The 21,176-nt window shown below is 38.1% G+C and overlaps 1 protein-coding gene and 1 non-coding gene across 7 annotated transcripts in view; one reads left to right on the forward strand and one right to left on the reverse strand.

Moving 5' to 3' along the window:
* Mast2 (microtubule associated serine/threonine kinase 2) overlaps window positions 1-21,176 on the reverse strand; it is a 156,675-nt gene that overhangs the window by 88,061 nt on the left and 47,438 nt on the right. The window lies entirely within an intron of this gene.
* Window positions 18,058-18,257, forward strand: LOC115031054. Its single transcript, XR_003836627.1, has one exon. It is a non-coding gene; the product is annotated as a U2 spliceosomal RNA (small nuclear RNA).

Genomic DNA, 21,176 nt, shown 5'->3' on the forward strand with positions numbered 1-21,176 from the left:
AAATCTTTAAAAAAAAAAAAAAAAAAAGAATAAAACCTCTATTTTCCCTATTTTTACTTTTCCTGCCTGCATGAATATTCTAGACGAATGGAACTATGAAATACCTGCTCTCCCTCTAGGCCCTTACTATGCATTCCAGTGCTTTGGACTCATTATCCTCAAACCTCAGCTTCCCAATGTATGGAACTTTTTATGTAGGACTTTGTTTTATATATAGCAGTGTATTTAAAATTCATCCACATTGCTGCATATAATAGTAACAAATTATACTGCTTTCTCATGGTGATAGAGATTTGAGTTGTTTTCAATTTGGGGTTGTTTAACAAGTGTTCTCATAAATTATGTTTTGTCTTAGGAAAATACGTAAGAACATGGAATTAGTTGGTTACATATGTAAAGTTTTTATATGAAACTAAAAGTATTTTTTAAAGTGACTGTACCATATAATCTCATTAACAATGCATGTGTTTTAACTGTTCCAAATCCTATTGTACTTATAATAACAATGTAAGAATGTTAAAAGTTGACTATTTTATATTCATCCAATATATTATATAGTCCTGAACACTTTAGCTACTCTATAAGATATATAATAGTATCTGGCTGTGGCTTTAATTTGCATTTTCCTGATGACTGGTGGCCCAGAGCTCCTTCTTTTCATGTGCTAATTAATTAATTGAGACACAAGGAATACAAGTTTGAAGCTGGCCTGGACTACAGAGAAGGTTCCAGGTCAACCTTAATAAAACAAGGTTGGGAAAAGAAGAGACAGAAGGAGGAATAAAAACAACAAAGGGAGCGGGGCTGTGGTGGCGCGCGCCTTTAATCCCAGCACTTGAGAGGCAGAGGCAGACGGATTTCTGAGTTCGAGGCCAGCCTGGTCTACAGGACAGCCAGGGCTATACAGAGAAACCCTGTCTGGGGGTGGGGGGGTGGGGGGGTGGGGGGGGGAGAACCAAAGGGGAGGGAGACCATATCCAGAGATTAGGCATGGGCCCGGTTTGAGGGATGGAGCCACCCACCCATCTCCAAAAATTTAACCCAGAATTTCTCCTGTCTAAAGGAAATACAGGGACAAATTATGGAACAGAGATTGAAGGAAAAGGCCATCCAGAGACTGCCCCACATGGGGATCCATCCCACATGCAAACACCAAACCCAGACACTACTGCAGATGCCAAGAAGTGCTTGCTGGTAGGAGCTTGATACAGCTGTTTCCTGAAAGACTCTGCCAGATCCTGACCAATACAGATGCAGATGTTTGCAGCCAACCATTGGACTGAGCACAGGGACTCCAATGGAGAAGTTAGGGAAAAGACTTGAGCTGAAGGAGCCTGATCTGGCATCAATGAGAGGGGAGGCCCTTGAAGACTTGATGCCCCCTGTGTAGAGGAATGCTAGGGCGGTGAGGCTGATTGGATGGGTGGAAGAACACCCTCAAAATAGCAGGGTAAGGGAGGATGGGCTAGGTGGTTTGTAGAGGGTAAGGGGATAACATTTGAAATGTAAACAAATAAAATATCCAATTAAAAAAAAGATAATCCCAGCACTTGGGAGGCAGAGACAGGTGGATTACTGAGTTCGAGGCCAGCCTGGTCTACAGAGTGAGTTCCAGGACAGCCAGAGCTACACAGGGAAACCCTGTCTCAAAACCAAAACCAAAACCAAAACAAAACAAAAACAAAAAAAGAAGACATTAGGTAATGAGAAGAACATAAAGGAAATAGACATCTAAGCCACAAAAACATGTGGTATAAAGCTAATTTTTTAGTTTCAACTATGTCAGTTTGTTCATTTGGGGGCTTTTTTATGGCAGATAAACAAATTCAACTTTCTGTGTATTAAAGATGTGGGAACTATTTTATATTCCTCCCCCCCCACCCCCGCCAAAAACCCCACTGACAATTCTATTAGATGAAGTGGAGTACTTCATAACTACTCTGTAAATTCTTTAGAATTTTACTGTATAAACAATCTCGTCTTCTATCAAGACTAAGAATTTTGCATCTTTCCACTTTCCATAATTGCTATAAAATGAATACAACTGTAGGCATATTGCCTTGTTTCTCATCTAATCTCTATGTTGCCACTAAATATTAAAAGACAGCTAGAATGTTTTCAAAAATGTCATTTATCAAATTAATAAAGCTCTCCTCTATTGTTAATTTGCTTAGAAATGTTTATTATTTCAGAGGTGGAGTTTTTCTGTATAGACCAGACTGGCTTCCAACTTGACACTCTGTTGCCCCAGTCTCCCAGTTACTGAGATTATAGGTTTGCACCATGTCTGGCTTGTATCTTGATTTTCACAATGGATAACAGTATCTAGCTTCCTTTTTATAACATCTCTGTCATATTTCTGTATTATAATTATGCTGGTTTCTCAAAATTTGTCAAGGAGATAACTATTCTATTTTTCTGAATGAACTTTTATTAACTGTATTTATTAAGTTCCCACACACAAAATAATCTAGGCCTGAAGGCTTTTATTTAGAATTTTGGTCTCTATACTAGTAAGATCCATGGTTCCCTCTTCTCAAATTATCTTTGTCCATATCGTATTTCTATTATCCTCATTTGCTATGGATATAAATGATTCATATTTGGACTACACTCCAATGTGACAGTATTATCAACTTTAGAGGTGAATAGATTAGAGGTAATCCTGTCTTCCTAAATATGAATTATTTATTAAATTTGTTTTATTATTTATTTGATTAATGATAAATTATTTATTAAGATTTCTTTCAAACGCCTTTATTAGAGGCATTTTTTTGCCTTTTTACCTTCTCCTACACAAAGGTAAAGCAAAAATGCCCTCTCTAACACATCAAATGCCTGTTCATTCATTTTAGAACTTACAAGATTAAAATTTATCAGAAAATATCTCATCTTTTTGGGAGAAGGTGGTGTTTTTAGACAGTTCTTTTCTGTATAGCCCTTGCTGTCCTATACCAAGATTCTACACAGGCTGGCCTTGAACTCAGAGATCTGCTTGTCTCTGTCTCCCAAGGGCTAGGATTAAAGGCACCCACCACCACTGCCCCATAAAAATGTCTCATCTTTACAAACTACCCAGTCTGTAGTATTTTGTTATAGCAGCATGAGTGGAAAGGATATTCAGAAAATATGCTTGGGAAGTATATTCTATTTTCTTAACATCTGAAATAATCTATATAAAATATTGGAAATAGTTCTTCCTGGCTTTTTAAAAAATAATTTCACTGAGTATCAAAAGGCATAATTTTAAGTAGCAATGATAGGCACAGCTATATAAAATGAAACCCTTTATAAGACATAAATCGTATCCACAGAATGAATACATTAAAACTGACCATCTTGATCTATATTCCTTACCATTCCTTATACCATAAGACCTACATTTTACACTCAAAGCTCCAGATTAACGCAGTCTTTTACAAAGTCTTTGGTACCAAAGAGGACCAAATCCTAGTAGAACAAGAAATACCATCTACATTTCATTACCATTTTAGGTCCTTCAAATTCATGTGTTTGCGTACTTCCGATTGAGGATGACACTTCCCAAAGAAACAAAACAAAACTATTTTCTGATGACAATGAATAAAGCAAAAGTCTATTAAGTATATTCTAAAGTTATAGAGAAAACTACATATATGAAATCCTAGAAATCACTACTCAAAGCAAATTTCTAATGGTGTTATACAACACTTTAAATGATGTCAGGCAGATCAATAAAGAATCACTCTGTATATGTATGTATATATGTATGAATGCTTACACACACACATATATATCACAGTTTAACTATATCCATAAAATGTTTCTAAACAAAGAACAAAGGCCAAGTATCCAAAAAGCAATATCTAGTGCCCTCACAAGTAAATATGTAAACGGATCACAAGGCTGGTGTTTGCCCTTTATGTCCATAGTCACCGGTTAGGGGAAGGTTGATTTGTAGTTTGGTTTAATTTGGCTTGGGTTTTATCCACTCAGTGCCAAAGGTGGAAAGGAGGGCCTCACTCTCCTACTAAACTACAATCCAGCTCACATCTATAAATTAAGCTATTTATGCCTGAGACAGTTCCCTCCCTGAACTTCCCAGACTTTCAAATGAATTCAGTGTGCAGGCTTGTGTATGCTTGTAACAAAAAATCTGAGGAAGAAAATATTACTTTGTTCATGCTTCAGTGTCTCATGAGAGGTTGACAAAGAAGAGCTCACACCACAGTGCCCAGCAAGCAGAGACAATCGCCTGTGTTAGTGTGCTTTCTTCTTCCATATTTATTCCATCCAGGCTCCCAGGGTAGACATTTGGGTCACCAAATACTCAAGGCAGAGCATCCCCATAATTAATATTGTCTGGAAATATTACCCCCACCACACATGCCCCTAGAGGTAATCTTTACTAATCTCCTAGATCAGTGGTTTTCATTTTCAACCTGTGGGTCATAACCCCTTTGAGGTTGAAGGGTTCTTTCACAGGGGTATTAGTTATTTTCATTAAAAGGGCAAGTCCAAATATGGCAAACACAATGCTACCAGGTTTTGCCATGTTTTGCCATTTACCCTTTTACCCCTGCTAAAGAACTGTTAGATTACGTTCCTAAAGATAGCCACTAAGGTATATTCTCTTATTTGGCCACTTTACTTCTTGACCACCAAGTTCCAGATATCAAAGTACTGAATCAGAAGTATCAAAAGCGCCCTTTTGGCTACCCTAACTAACATGCCCAATCAAAACAAACCAACGCATCCTAACATGGGATTGGTGGGAGGCTTTTCTCTTCATAAACTGTCATTTGCCTCCTCTCTATCAAGAGGCAGTCCTAAGTCTCTCTAGGGCAAATATCCGTTCCCCCTCTCCCTTGTTTCTTTTCCCCTCTCTCTTGCTCTATGTCTCCTGTCTTTGTCTTTTATATCTACGCCTAAAAAAGCAGTATCTAATGCCCTCACGAGTCATATGTAGGCGTAGGAAACCACTTCATAAGAAGGAGCTGACACCTAACACTGCTCAGGTAACCAAGAACCAGAAACTGGATGCCCAGAGACCGAAAGGGAAATCCAGCACTGCATGTCTTTAAAAGAAAAAGTTTTTTAAAAGGCTGAAGAAATGGCTTAGCAGTTAAGAGCACTGACTGTTCTTCCAGAGGTCCTGAGTTCAGTTCCCAGCAACCACATGGTGGCTCACAACCCACTGCAATGGGGTCTGATGCCCTCTTCTGGTGTGGCTGAAGAAAGCATTCACATATAAAATAAATAAACAAATCTTTTTTTAAAAATCAACAAAGTGATTCCTACTGATACTCTGCTATATTCATAGATTGGTGCCTTATCTAGTCATTATCCATGAGGTTTCCTTCAACAGCAAAATGGGAAGTGATGCAGAGATCCATGGCCAACATTATGTGGAGAGTATAAATTGAAGTTCTCTATCAAACCACTCCCCTCTGAGCTTAGGGAATCCCACAGAAGAGATGGAAAGAGTGTAAGAGCAGGGGTGGGGGTCGGGGGAGGGTTGGAGGTGGGGGTGGGGGTGAGGGTATGAAACAGAAGGACACCAGGAGAACAAGGCTCTCTGAATCAACTAAGCAGGGTACCTATGAACTCACAGAGACTGAGGCAGCAAGCAAAGTCTACAGGTCTGCACCAGATCTTCTGAGTATATATTACAGCTATTAACTTAGTGTTTTATGGGACTCCTAACTGTGAGAACAAACGGGTCCCTTAAGATAGTTGTCCTTCAGTTGGATTGCTGAGTCCAATTTCAATATAATAGTTTTCTTTCACATTATAATTTTATTTTGTCATGTTTGGTTGTAGAAGCCTGTTCTTTTCTAATGAGAGACAGAAAGAATTTGAAGAGGAGGGGAGATGGGGAGCAACAGGGAGAAGTAGAGGAAATAATAATCAGAATATATTATCCTCAGGTAAAAACTAACTTGTGTCACCTCACTCCCCATTCTCTGCCAGTGATGCTGAGAAATCAGAGTCTTAAAATTGCCACTGTTCAGAAGTATTTAATTAACACTTAAGGCATACTAGAAAGAACTATTGCTGCTAAAATTTACTTGAGATTTTTCTTTAGACATTATGACCATTAATAAATTATCCAATGAAGGACAATTCAGTTTTCATTCCTTAAAAACAAAACTAAGAGGCACAGAAATATCAAGAATTCTATTTTTTTTTAAATATTTTTTCTTTTATTGGAAACAGATTCTTATCAGGGCAGTGGTGGTATACCTTCAATCCCAGCACTCAGGAGGCAGAGGCAGGTGAGTCTTTGTGAGTTTGAGGTCAGCTTAAGCTACAGAGTGAGTTCCCAGGACAGACAGAGCTACACAGTGAAAATAAAAACAGCCCCTACCACCACGAAAAAAGAGGATGAAAGTCAAGTTTTACCATAAGACCTAAATCTGAATTTGTTTTCATGCAAAAACAATCACTTCCTATAATGGATGGGGCTCCTCCAGAAAAGATGCTCAGCACAGTCGTCCCAGGCATATTTTTACCAGTAAGAAATGTGAATGTACAGTGTATGACTGTTTCATCCCCTTTTTTTCCCAGGAACAAATTCCAGCCTGAGAATGAGCCCAACACACAATAATAAGTAAAGCTATTATTTTTCCAGCTTGTGTCTTCTTTCACATAAATCATTAAATAAGCCAGTGTACTTCTATTTTAGTACTCATTAGCATTATGTTGTGCCAAAATTATAGTAGTTTAATTCTTTTACTTTCAAAGCAGCTGATCTGATAAAGGCTGCCTTCACTCAAACTTGACCTTGTTTTTATGTTTTGTTTTGTTTAATTTTCAAAAACTTTGTTTTTATTCTATCTATCTATCTACCTATCTATCTATCTATCTATCTATCTATCTATCTATCTATCTATCTATATCTGTGTCTAGGTGTGTGTCAATGAGTACAGATGTCCAAGAAGGCCAAAGATCCTGAAGCTAGAGTTAAAGGCAGTTATGAACTATTTCAAAAGGGTGTTCAAAACTGAACTTGGGTCCTCTCCAAGAGCCACACCTACTGTAAATTGCTGAGTCATCTCTCTAGACTCTATACTTAGTTTGAGGGGTTTTGTTTGTTTGATTGTTTGGTTTAGTTTAGTTGATACAGGGTATCAAGATGGCTCTGGCTGCTGCCATGGCACTAACTATGTAGAGAGGCTGGTCTCCAACTCACAGAGATGTGCCTGCCTCAAACCTCCAAAGTGCTGGGACTATGCTCGTCTTTTGTTGGCTTTTTAAAACAGTCTTCCTTAAAATTATTGTAATTATTTTATGTCAGATGTTGGGACCATTTAGTTATTTAGTTGTCTAGTTTGTTTGTTCTGAGACAGAATCTCAATTATATAGACCCAGTGCAGGCATTACAGACCTGTGCCACCCACCAATTTAGAGACTCAACTACTTGTGCTAGGATCTAAGGCATGTGCCATCATCAAATTGGCTTGAAACTTTAATTTCTTTAAACAAGTGACCAATCTAAACTCCTGCTTTTCACACATTGCTTCTATTTCAGAATGTGTACGTGCTATATTCTAGAAATGAACCTTGAGGTAGAAAAAAAAAAACATACAGCTATTTAAAACAAAAGAAAATAAAGTCACCCTCCATCTATGTAATCTGACAGTTTGGTACTCTCACTAAGCAAAAATAAACTCAAAAGAAAGGGCATCAATAAACAAAGTAGCAGATCCTGCAATAGTCAGCAGTGAAAAGAAAAAGATGCCTGTCTTAACACAAAGATGACAAAATAAACAAACAAAAAAATTAAAATTCACTACCAGAGAAACACGATTCCATTTCTGAATCCCAGCAACTAAAGAGAAATGTTATTTATATTAGGAAATACAAGTACGCATGCTTATAGAGGCACTTTCCAATACACCACTACTTAAGAAGCATCCTGAACACTTTTGAAGTATATTTCAGAATGTCCCTGAAATATCGACTGACAAATCACTGAGCCAACTGTAGTAGAAGGGGACATATAGCCCACGGAGGTGTGTGATGACTTCTGAACTCCAAGCCATACTAGACAACTGGTAAAGAACTCAGTAAGTATTCCTCCTGGGTTTGAGAGTTTGCAATATGAAAATATTAATAAAAGGCATAATCATGAGCTGGAAACATGGCTCAGTTACTGCTCCATTAGAGGACTGGAGTTTGGATCCTGGCACTGTCATCTGGTGGGTGACAAAAGCCTGTAACTCTTATAACTCTTAGTTCCAAAGGATTTCTGAAGCCCTGCCCTACCACACATTGACTGATACACACACACTCTCTCTCTCTCTCTCTCTCTCTCTCTCTCTCATACACACACACACACACACTGAATAAAAAGAAATATAATCAAAACTACAAATATCGTGTTTCAACTTGTTTTAAGTTTACCAATCCTACCTTACATATATTCTTTTTGAACACAAAAGAAAAATAAATTAAAATTAGTTCATGGGAATTGAGAGGACCAGAGTGTTTTGGGGGAGTGGGGGATATCTTTACAAATGTCAAATAAACCTAACGAAAACAAGAGACACTGTTGTATTTCACACAAACAGACCCTCATAAATTGGTTGATCATCTAGAATTTATACTGGAATCGTCATTGTGTCTGTGATGAGCTAGCTAGTTTGTTATTTACATAAAAAAAAAAACAGAGCAAGATGATCTGATTTATGGTGCATGATAAACATATCCAAATTTGAGAAGAAATGTGGTGAGTTATTTTAATGCTAAAGGTATTCATTAAAATTACATTTAAGTTGTCTGTCAGTCTCTGCATTTCCTCTTATTCTTACATACCTTATTCACTTCTTCATATATCAAAGATCTAAGAACTGAGAAAGATGGAGGATGGATGGACAGAAATACACAGAAATAGACAGGCTAACATAAATGGATAGCATATATGCAAAGCAAAGGTTTAGAAAATGTCTTAATAGTTTACACAGAATCAAATGTTACACACACACACACACACACATACGTGTGCATGACTTTATTATGAAATAGAGACAAGCATAATGGTCAGAAACAGAATGTTTGCATAGCTAATGTTCAAATTAGGTTTGTATCCTACATAGGTTTGATTTAATTGCTCCACTCATTTAATTCAAAGTAAGTAAATTCAAGCAGCACTTTCCTATCAAAAGTAGTAATAATAGCTAAGAAACATGTGGTCACACTCCCTGTAGTCCTAGCTATTCAGGAGGCTTGAGAAAGGAGGATCACTTGAGCCCAGGAGTTGGAGATCAACCTGAGTAATATACCCAAGACCCCATTTCAAGATAAAACAAAAGGAATGAAAAGAAAACAAAGTAGCAAGGTCTTAACAAAAATTCTCTAGTCATAAGTATATATGACAGAATAAAATATTTAGTGACACCCCCTCCCCCATGCACTAAATGAAATTGCAACAATCTGATACATCTTCAAAAGGTGCTAACAGCATTTAAAAAGAGGCTTTCTTTTACTCACCTGTAAACCTCTCCTTCTCAGAATACTCGAATCATCCATAGCAAATATCAGACAAAAAAAGCCACTCCCCAGACACCAACTACTAGCACCTACTTACTGCTGAATAAAGAGGTAAACAGCCCATTCAGTAACCCAGCAAACAGCTAACCTAGGACACAATTATTGCCTAATACTAAAATATAGAAAACCCTCACTAGAATCAAAGCAGGAACAGAGAAAATACTTGATATTTGCTTTTCTTTTCCATACATAGCCGCCTTTGTCTGAAATTATCTTAAGTACCAAGAGAAGAACAAAGGTCCCAGGAAAAGCAACTGCAATCTTTGCTATCCATCCAGACTTCACTGCTTATTAAAAAGGTTTGGCAAACAAAACAAGAGTCTCCACCTACAGCTACTAAGCTCGTAAAATCGGTGTCACGTTTTCCTTTCCAAAAATAAAAGCATTCCACGTCCATTTCTGAAGGTAAATATGCTTCAAAAATATAAAAACAACAACAAAAAAACCATATTATTCTGCTGCCTCTTTTCGGGCTCAAACTGATACAAAACCAGTTATTGTTTTGGTTAAGTCGGCAAAATTCCTTTCATCCTTTGTACAGACAAAGCAAATGTCAGATTCTTTCGATACTGTCACAGACTCTTTTGTTTCTTTATCCTAGATATGCAGATCTCCCCTTCTTGGACAGTCCCAAAGCCTCTTTCCCCACCCTCCACCCTGAAGCCTGGACCATTGCTAAGGTTGGTCTCTCAGCTCTTTATGTCCTTGGAAGGATAAAAGTACACGTGCTGTGAGTTCTGAGCATGGATGAATTCATTCATCTATTCATCGCTGACAGTGCTGCCACAGGAAACGCTCCCTACTCCACCAGATGTCTAAAAGGACACAGCAAGCAAAAGCGTAGCTTCACCAAGCTATAATAAGCTCAGAATTATTTCTTTGGTCACTGCCTGACATACTTGAAGCAGGACTTCAGCCACATTTAAAGATGTCTATCCCTTAATTCACGAAACAAAACACACTGTTTTAGATTTCAAGACTGAAAAGGTTATCTCTTATGACAGGATTCTAACTTAAATACTCATAAGTGTTTAAATTCTCTAGCATTGTAGAAATAATTCCAGGAAAAAAATGGAAAATTGAAACAAGTTGTGATTCTTCTAATAAATCACATGGAAATTAGTGGGAGTAGGACTACATTATCAAGATGATTACTATACTACCTTCACACTACAGGACATACTGCAAAAATTATTAACCCCCCACCCCCGCAAAAGATTCCAGAAATGAACCCAAACTTCCTATTTTGATAGAAAAGGGCATGTACAGAACATCTAGTCAGCCTTTTACATTCTGTAAGGAGTAAACATAGCAGCAGCTATGGGACAGATTCAGTATGTATCCCAGGGGGAGGAAAAGCTGCCCTTCTATAGCTATGCCAGCTGCAACCAAGTCTGGGGCTTAAAGGAAGTTCTATTTAAAAGATCTTTTTCTGATCCTCTTATAACAGACTACAAGAGGAACAAGAGATAGCCTCACAGCTAAAAATAGTACAGAAAGCAAGATGCAGCTCTCTTTCATTCATCAAAAAATTTTAAGTCCTTTACCACATCCATAGTAGTCATTCATTGTGAAAGCTAATAAGTACAATCCCCTTCTTCCATCTGCTGCTTTTAAACAACTAGAATATGTCTTATGGAGAAAACAAGACCTGAACAGACAGCTGATTTGCATAAGGTATGCTACATGGTATATAACTGTTTTCAAAGACACAAACTTTTAAAGACACAGAATTTATCAAGCTAACTTTACTAACCAAAATATACATATATGAGCAGAAATCAAGAGAAATAATATCTAATTCATTCAAATGCAATTTACAGAAATATTACAATGGGAAAGCTGCAAAAAGACTTACAAGGAAAGTCATCAGGTTACNGCTTGGTTAATTTAACAGAAATACTAATGTAAACAGGACTTTACACCTAAGAGTGTGCAGTTCTAACTGGGAGATGAGGCATACACCTTTAATTCCAGCTCTTAGAAGGTGAAGGCAGGCAGGACCTTTTGAGTTTGGGAATAGTAGGGTCTATAAAGTTACAAGCAAACCAGGGCTGCACAGTAAGAACCTGGTTTGGTTTGGTTTGGTTTGGTTTGGTTTGGTTTGGTTTGGTTGGTTTGGTTTGGTTTGGTTTTAAAAATTCAGAGCCCCCATAATACAAAACAGTAGACTTTATTTCCATCCTTTTCTGTAGCTTAGTCTTCCAATCAGGAAGAATACAGTTTCTTAACCTATCCCCCTCTATATACTTTCTAATTAAACAGGAATGTAACTTATAACTTATACAGTTGTTTTAAAAGGGTCATTGAAATGATAAATATCAATGCTTTCTTTTTTAAGGAAAGTTTTTTTGAGATTATCTTGTATTTATTTATGCATGTGCCTGTATGAGTTTATGTGCACCATGCTTATGCAGGTGCCCACAGGGGCCAGAGTTGTCAAATACCCTATAATTAGAGTTACAGGTGTTTGTAAGCTGTCGTATAGGTACTGGGAACCAAAACGTCAGCACAAGGGGGCAGGTGAGATGGCTCAGTGGTTAAGAGCACTGACTGCTCTTCCAGAGGTCCTGAGTTCAAATCCCATCAACCACATGGTGGCTCACAACCACCCATAATGGAATCTGATGCCCTCTTCTGGTGCGTCTGAAGACAGCTACAGTGTACTTACTTATAATAATAAATAAACAAAAATCTTTTTAAAAAAAACAAAACAACAACAACTTCAGCACGAGTAGTTAAGCACTTTTCACCAATGAGCCATCTCTCAGGCTCTCTCTTTTTTTTTTTAACATTTGTTTATTTTGTATGGGGGAGGGGCTATATATCGAACTGCCTGGATAGGTTATCTCCTTTTAGGTTCTAGACATTAAACTTATTGTTAAGCTTAACAGTAAAAACCTCTACTCACTGAGCTACCTCACTGGTACTTCTTAAAATTTTGAGCATCTGACAGCATAGAGTGTACACAATGCCCAAAATACCCTCTTAAACCTGGATTTTTTTTACAACCTAACATTTTGTTAAAGTTTTTTTTTTAACTTTGTAACCTTCTAGTAAATATTTAGTATTGAAATAGCATTTGTAATTACTGATTAAATAGCAGAAAACTGAAGATGAATTATCAAAGAAGTAGGAAGAAACCCAAGACTGCTGCAAAAAAGCATACTCAAGAGTAAATCGAGCTGCATAGAAGCCCATTGCCAAGGAAGACCCCCTTGACTTTACAGTTTTCGAAGTCACTGCTGTTTTATGATAGTAGTTAAAGGGTAGGTTGGTGTTAGGAGCCAAAGTCCAGAAACAACAGACTGCAGATTGAGTACAGGATCAGAAAATTAATAATTTATCAATTTATTTATTATTTTATGTGTTTGAGTATTTTGCCTATATGTACGTCTTCTAGGAGAGGCTGGAAGACAGTGTTTGGTTAGCTAAATTTAGAGTTACAGAAAGCTGTAAGCCACCATGTCGGTTCTGGAAACAGAACCCTGTCGTCTGGAAAATGAGACCGTCTAAGCCATCTCTCTAGCCTCTCTAACTGAACTCTTTCCTACCTTCAGAGACAAACGAATGCTGAATACAGTAGAAGAAATGAGATCCAGAGCATGAACAGAGACAAGAGGAAAATACTTAAAGTTTAACCTCACAGGGATAGAAGCCAAAGATTCCAAATCATAATCTCTCCTATGAAATAAAAAATTATTTGACAGCAAGAATATTAGAGAACTAAGAAAACTGGAAAGTGAAAATATAAATAAGGTAGAGAAAGGAAGATGAAGGCCAGTCTGGGCTACACAGGAAAAGAACAGGTGTGGAAAAAACTCTGCTAATTAAGGCCAAAGTCTACCATTGACCAAAGCCCTTCTAGGGGTCAGGACTTCTTTCATTACCAAAGTTTCTCCTTCTCTGACCTTGCCAAGGAGTTCTAAGCCCATACCTTTATCTGAGGAATGTCACTTAGCCACAATTAGTTTATAGGATCAATTTCCTTTCTTCTGACAAAACCTGCTCAGGCAGCACCAGAGATTCCTCAAACATGCTAATGAGGTATGCTGAGTACCCTAGCCCTCAGCCAATGACGTTGGCTCATCCTGGAAGTCGCTGCCCTCAGTCCCCCAAAACTATAAGCCTTCAATCAACCTAAGTAAAGTTGATCTACCTAATGACAAGCAGTTCAGGTGTGGTCCTCCAACACACGTATTCACAGGGCTCCTGAACCCACTGTTCAACTTCTCTGCTCCCACTGCCCTCGTGGACCACATAGGCTGGCAATCAATGAGAGCAGACCCACAAGCAGGTGTAATTTCAAAGAAGAAAAACAAAATGAAACAAACAACAACAAAAATAGCAATGATTGCTAGTAAAAACCACTGAAACCTAAGATTTTATAAAAAACACCCTTCATCAAAACAGGATCTTCTTACAGCAGATGGAGCCCATTAGAGGAAATCAAAACTGATCAAAACGCAGAGAGCAAGTGACTATGTAGTGACCATCCCCAACTAATATATCTACAGTGTTTAATTCCTACATCTAAGGATCAGGAACCGTTGCTAAAGAGCAGGAAAAAAGATTAAGTCATAGAAAAAAAAAAAAAAAACAGTTTGTTGTGAGATTTCTGTGTCCTAGAAATGTTTAAAAAGCTAAAACCATTCACTAAATATTATCAAGACCACTGCCTAAACAAGGATGACAGCACCAGACAGGCTAACACATAAGGAGGAATCTCACTAGGTCCCACCCACAGACAAAGAACTGCAGGCAGCTAAGGAATGCTGAGAGTGGGAGTGGGAGAAAAACATAATCTTCCTAGGAAGAGGTCCAAATGGGCTACCCAATACCAAGTGTCAGCCCTTAAATCATATAAGTAACACTACTCACACTGAGCAAGTTGTGTTTATACATTTAGGAATGCTCAGAGAGAGAGGGGAGGGAGTAACAAAGAAATAGAGGCCATAAATTTAAGAGAGCAAGGTGAGAACATGGCAAGGACTGGAGGGAAGAAGGGGAAGGAAAAATGACATAATTATACTTTAATCTCAAAAAAGAAAAAGGAAAGAAAGAAAGTATAGGACCAACAAACTACTCCTCTGGTTTTCACAGAACTTGGTAAGACAGATAAAAGTGTTTCCAGAAAAATTACAAGATATACTGACCAAAATATGATGGTAAAGATTTATCACAACGTGTAAAGAAGTAAGAGTTAATCAACTATGAACTTTATACTTAGAGGGAAGTAGAGATTAAAGGTCAGGGGAAAGGTAGAAGTATGTACAGAGGTGCTAACAAGCCTGGGAAGTACTAGAATAGTTAAATGAAGAAGACTGGGCATGGTGGTACACATTTGTAATCCTACAAAACTCAGGAGGAAACAAAAAGACCAGAGGGTCCAGACTATTTTTAGCTACACAATGAGATGTATTTCACACATTCAGAAGCAAAAGAAACTAAGCCACATGGGCCAAGAATTTTCAAACAAGCATAAATACAGAGAAAGAAAACCAACAAAACAACAAAAACCACAAAATACTTGTAAAATATAAATAAATAAATAAATAAATAAATAAATAAATAAAATGTTTGTACAACTGTGCACTCAAGCACAGACTCTCACACATTCAACTTGGGTTACAGTACCTCTTGTCAGAAAATGTTTTTTTTTTTTTGGCTTTTTTATATTTATTTATTTATTATATGTAAGTACACTGTAGCTGTCTTCAGACACTCCAGAAGAGAGCATCAGATTTCGTTACAGATGGTTGTGAGCCAACATGTGGTTGCTGGGATTTGAACTCAGGACCTTTGGAAGAGCAGTCGGCAATGTTAACCACTGAGCCATCTCACCAGCCCCAGAAAATGTTTTTCTAAGAGTTCTTACAAGAAGCCAGGTCCCCTGGCTGGAGTTACAGATACTTATGAGCCTCCATAAGGGTGATAGGAATAAAACCTGGCTCCCTGAAAGAGCAGCTAATGCTCTTAATTGTTGAGCCATTTCTCTGGTATGTCTACTTTAGTTTTTAATCTCAATTCTTGATTTTTTTATAAGAAAAAAAAAGTTTGTACTCCATTGGAATTTCCTAAATGATAGATTACATTTTGTTCTGATGAGAAACTACTGAGACTCTGGATGAAAATTAGGTACCATGAAGAGTCTACAAAGATCAGAAACGGAGAACTTCCCACCCCACTTCCTAGGCTATAATCTTATTGCTAATCAACCATGCTTTATGAATCTTTCATAAAGATCCTTGAAACAAGGATTCAGAGAGCTTTTAGGGGCTAAACATGGCAGTGACTGAAGGCTGATGTGTCCAGAAAAGGCATGAAAAAGGCTCCATGTTTGTTTCTGTTAAAGATGCTTGGCTGTGAGGGCTGGGACAGGAAAGGAGTTTATTTTGGGTTGGCTGGACTGAAAAGGCAGCTATCTATCGTATCTTGCCCATTAGGTTTTAAAGGAAAGGACAACAGTAGCAAACCAGACAGTATGCATATGCCTAGCAATCTGAGTAAGACTATGGTTCTAGGGCATTTCTGCTTTCACAGTGTTCTGCTCCACTACCAGAGAAACAATCATATCTATTCTAAGCAAGAGATAACTGCCTACAGGAAGCTGAAGAAGAGAAATAACTCAAAGAGAACAAATTAATGGAACAAGATGAAGTTAGTAAAGATAACAACTGTGCCCTCCTCCTTTAAATTCCCGATTTTAAAGGCACTTCTGGTATATTCCCACATACCTCACTCTCTTTATGTGGCTATTCATTTCTATCCACTGCTACTCCTGTATAATAGATGGGATAACACATATTTTCCTGAGTTCTCTGAGCCATCCTAGCTAATTATCAAAACTAAAGAGGGGGTCAGGAGAACCACAGCCAGTGACTCAGAAGGACACATAAAACAACTCATTTCAGCTCTCATTTCAGTCACTAAAGCTAGGCTCACAACCAACATAACCTGGGGCTTGAAACTTGCTTTTGAAAAATGGGAAGTATTAGATGAAGCCTTGGCCTGTGGTATCAAAGGCTAGTTTCGGGTGGTATTTAGTTTGAGATGAAGTTGAACTGTAGTACACTCAGCTGGCTTCTGCTAGAGAATGTCTTAGGATGTAGGGGAAAAAGGCATTCTACAAATCAAGTACCAAAACTGTTCTATTTGTGGTGAGTATGAAGAAGATAGTTTATAAGCATTTTGGTATATGATACCTCAACACATAATACATGACGAATACACACTTAAATGCATATAAGCGCTCTCACACACACACACACACACTCACACACACACACTCAAAACTAAAAAAAATTAAATTAGGGCTGGTGAGATGGCTCAGTGGGTAAGAGCACCCGACTGCTCTTCCAAAGGTCCAAGGTTCAAAACCCAACAACCACATGGTGGCTCACAACCATCCGTAACGAGATCTGGCGCCCTCTTCTGGAGTGTCTGAAGACAGCTGCAGTGTATTTACATATAATAAAAATAAATAAATCTTTAAAAAAAATTAAATTAAAATTGAAAAATGAGGAGAAATCTTAAAGACCTAGGGATGAGTTTAAAGTCCCTAGACATGACATCAAGAGCAAAATTTAGGCCAGCCTAATGACTTATACATCCAATTCCCAATTCCAGTATTTAGTAAGCTAAGCAATAAAACTGCAAGTACCCTGTGCTGAATAATAAGACCCTGTTTCAAAAACAAAAACAAAAACAAAAACCTACAAATGCAATCCATCAACTTGCTAGCAGATAAAGAAATGGGCACAACCACACATAAGAATATTGAAAAGCAAAACAAATAAATACAACAATTTGTGTAGGCAAGTTTTTTGTTTGGTTTTTGAGGCAAGGTCTCACTTTGTACCCTTAGCAGGTTAAACTATCTATGTAGACCAGGCTGGCCTTGAACTCACAAAGATCTGCCTGCCTCTGCCTCCTACAAAGAACTAGGATTAAAGGCATGTTCTAATACTCCTGGCCCAATTTGTATTGAGTTTTGGGGTGGACATTAGAAAATAAATCTAGAATCTCAAAATGTTAGGCACCTACTCTACATTGAGTCTTTTCTAGCCTCACTTCAAACAACTTTAATGGTGCTCAAAAACACTCTGCTTGGGCTAAAAAAATCATGCTCCAAAGCTTATTAAATATAGAGCTCCATTTAAATAATATTTCATGACTCAGAAAAACAGGTTTGATTTTGAAATTGTTGTAAGGGAACACCAAATATAGGACAAGTACTTACATGTACCGCAAGGTCATTCCTCTGTAATGATAGACCAGGTGTATTGGCTGTTGATGATCAGTAAACATACTCAAGAGATGAACCCACACATACGTCTCGCTATGTTTGAATGAACATATTCTCCATTGGCTCATTGATTTGAACACTTGGTCCCAGTTGGTGGTATGTTTGTTTAGGAGGTGCAAGTGTGTGTAGCTGAAGAAGAGTTTGGGAGGTTTTTGTTGGTTTGTTTCTTGGAATTTTTTTCCTTTTTTTTTTCTTCTTTCTTTCCTTTTCTTTCTATCGCTTCTCGGCCTTTTGGCTAAGATCAAGTGTAGTATCCTTCCTTCCTTCCTTTTTTTCTTTCTTTTTTTTTTTTTTTCAGACAGGGTTTCTCTTTTTATCCCTGGCTGTCCTGAAACTCATTCTGTAGACCAGGCTGACCTTGAACTCAGAGATCACCTGCCACTATCTTCTGAGTGCTGGGATTAAAGGATTATATCACCAAGTTTGAGAGTTTATCAATTCTACCATTTCTAGTTCATTCTCTCTAACTTCTAGCTTGTGGTTCAAAATGTTAAGCTCTTAGATTTGGATTTTGTTGTTAGGGAACAAAAACTATATAAATGTGGAAAAAGAGAAGCAACTCCATGAAGTTGCTGTAACATACATGAACACACACACACACACGGGCTGGCTTACCAAGTAAAGGCACTTGTTGCCAACCTGAATTTGATCCACAGAGCTCATGTTGTGGAAGAAAAGAACTAGCTTCTCTAAGTTGTCCTCTGATTAGCACACATGCACTGTGGCATGGACACATATACATGCATACATACATACATGCATACATACATGCAATAGACATTTGAATCTATGTATATGTCATTGATGTGCATATGGTATTCATGTTTATTGACTGGTTTTAACATTGTACTGCTTACTAAGTAATACCACTGGGGAAAAGTGGACTTACTGAACTGTCTATAGTTTATTTTTAAGATTTATTTTATTTGTCTTTCTTATATACATGTGTGTCTGTGTCCAAGTGCAAGAAGGGCCAGAAGAGAGTGACAGATACCTTGGAGCTGGAGCTATAGGCAGTATAGCCACCTGATGTGAGTGCTAAGAATACAATTCAGGTCCTCGTTGCAACTAGTGCTCTTAACCACTGAACCATCTCTCCAATCCCTCAAAATCCTATTTTTGCAACTTACTGTGAAACTGTAATTATTTAAAATAAAAAGTTAAGTAAACAAATCTAAATTACTAAATTTGTTTTATTGTCTTCCTAGAAATACAGTTTATTTTCATGCTATCCTAACGTTAAAAGACTTGTTGAATTTTGAGCCTCTTGAAAGAAAATCCATTAATTCGGTTGCCAAGAACAATCTCAGTCCCTTTGCTGAAGTCGTTCATTTTTAGTGAGGCTGAAAATTAAGAGAAGTCAAATGAAAAAATTAAAAAATAAAAGTGATGAAATTTCAAAAAAAAAATCTGCCATTAAAACAACAAATATCTGTTAAGCCAGCAGAACTGCTTAGTAGGTTAAGGTATTTGCTGTGCAAGCCTGGCTGTCTGACTGAATTTCACCCCTAGAATCCATGTAAAGATTAAAGAGAAAACCAAAGCCGCAGAGTTGTCCTGTGACCTTACACACACACACACACACACACACACACACACACCCTATAGTGTGCACCAGGTATATATTCACACGCAACAAATAAATTGTTTAAAATATCAACAAAAGTTACAAGCAACCACAGATGGAAAAAAATCAATCATATTCTTATTTTTTTATGAAACAGGAATCTGGTAAGAAACATATAATACATATATAAAAATTATTAAACATCACTGAGAATAATTAAAGATTTAAAGAACTATAGACAATGGATCATAAGACTCAATATTACTAAAATGTCTACTTTCTCCTAGATAATTTATTGACTTAATGAAATCCCTATCAAATCCCAGCAATCCTGTTTGGGTTTTAGTCTGAAATGTCCCTCCACAGGCTTATTATACTTAACAGGTCTGGACTGGCAGAAATAGGACACTAGGGGCAACTTTTTAAGGTTCTATCAACCCCTGGTTCCAGCTGAGGAGTCAGCCTCCGAGTCCATACTATGTAAACAAGCTACAACCTTATGTTCCTATCACCAAAAACTGAGCCATTTCCAGCCATGCCTTCGGAATCACCAAGACAGAATGAAATTCCTCTGAATTCATGAGCCAAAATAAAATTCTCCTCCATTCATGTTTTGTCCTGAATGGTATTTACACTGATACAGGGGTAACTTACAGACCTCCTTCGGTTCATTCTGGTAGAAATTAGCAAATTGACTAGAAATAATGTGAAAATAGACATCAATCTACCCCATTAAGCATCCTAGTTAACCACTGGAGGAGAAAACTTATCAGCAGTATTAAAGAAGGAAAAGTTAGTTACTCTCTGCTTCTCCAAATGGCCCACCTTCAGGGTGGGGTGGCCACCTGTAGGGTGATCAAAGCAGTAGAAGAAAAAGTCTTTAGGCCAGGATCCCTCGGGCACCGAGACCAAGTGTCCTATCTAGTTACCTGGAAGACTCTAGTGGAGGACCCCTCCCCCCTTCATGGATAAAAGCCTTTCTTTTCCCAAGACCTACCTGACAACAGATTCTGGTTGTCAGGAAAAAAAGAAAAGAAACATGGGAGGAAGGATCCAGACCTGAGAAGAAGTCAATCCTCCAAACCCTTTAACAGTGGACCTGTTGCTCCAAGACCCTCCTCCTCCATATCCCCCTACCTTTGGCTTTATTGCCCGCCCTCCCATCCCCACTGCGCCAGCACAAGCTCCCGGATCCTCAGCCCAAATGGGACCAGGGCCACGTACCCCCCTTTACCAGAGGGAGGAGCGAAGTGTGAGAGCCACCTCCCCTGGTACCGTGGTGGCCACTACCTCCCCTCCTTTTTCAGATAACCCCAATAATCTCTTTGAGACTATTTTATTTACTCATCAGCCCACCTGGGATGATATTCAACAAGTCATGAGAGTGTTCTTTATGACAGAAGATCGAGAGAGGATAATTCAGGAAGCCAGAAAGAATGCCCCCTCAGACACTGGGGCACCATTGATTGAAGAGGCTGTCCTCTACAGCAAGTTTCTCCTGACTAGACCTGACTGGGACTTTAATACGGCAGAAGGTAAGGGGCACCTGAAGGTCTACTGCCAGGTTCCACTGGCAGGGCTCAAGGGGGCTGCACAATGACTCACAAATTTGACCAAGGTATGTGAGGTTAGACAATCAGATGAATCTCCTGCTGCCGTTCTAGAGTGACTCATGGAGACATTCCGTCAGTATACACCCTATGACCCCAGCAGCAAGAAGCACAAAGCTACTGTGACAATAGCTTTTTTTTTTTTTTTTTTTTTTTT

The sequence above is a fragment of the Mus caroli genome, chromosome 4, assembly GCF_900094665.2.
Source record: "Mus caroli chromosome 4, CAROLI_EIJ_v1.1, whole genome shotgun sequence".
Classification (NCBI taxonomy): Eukaryota; Metazoa; Chordata; class Mammalia; order Rodentia; family Muridae; genus Mus; species Mus caroli.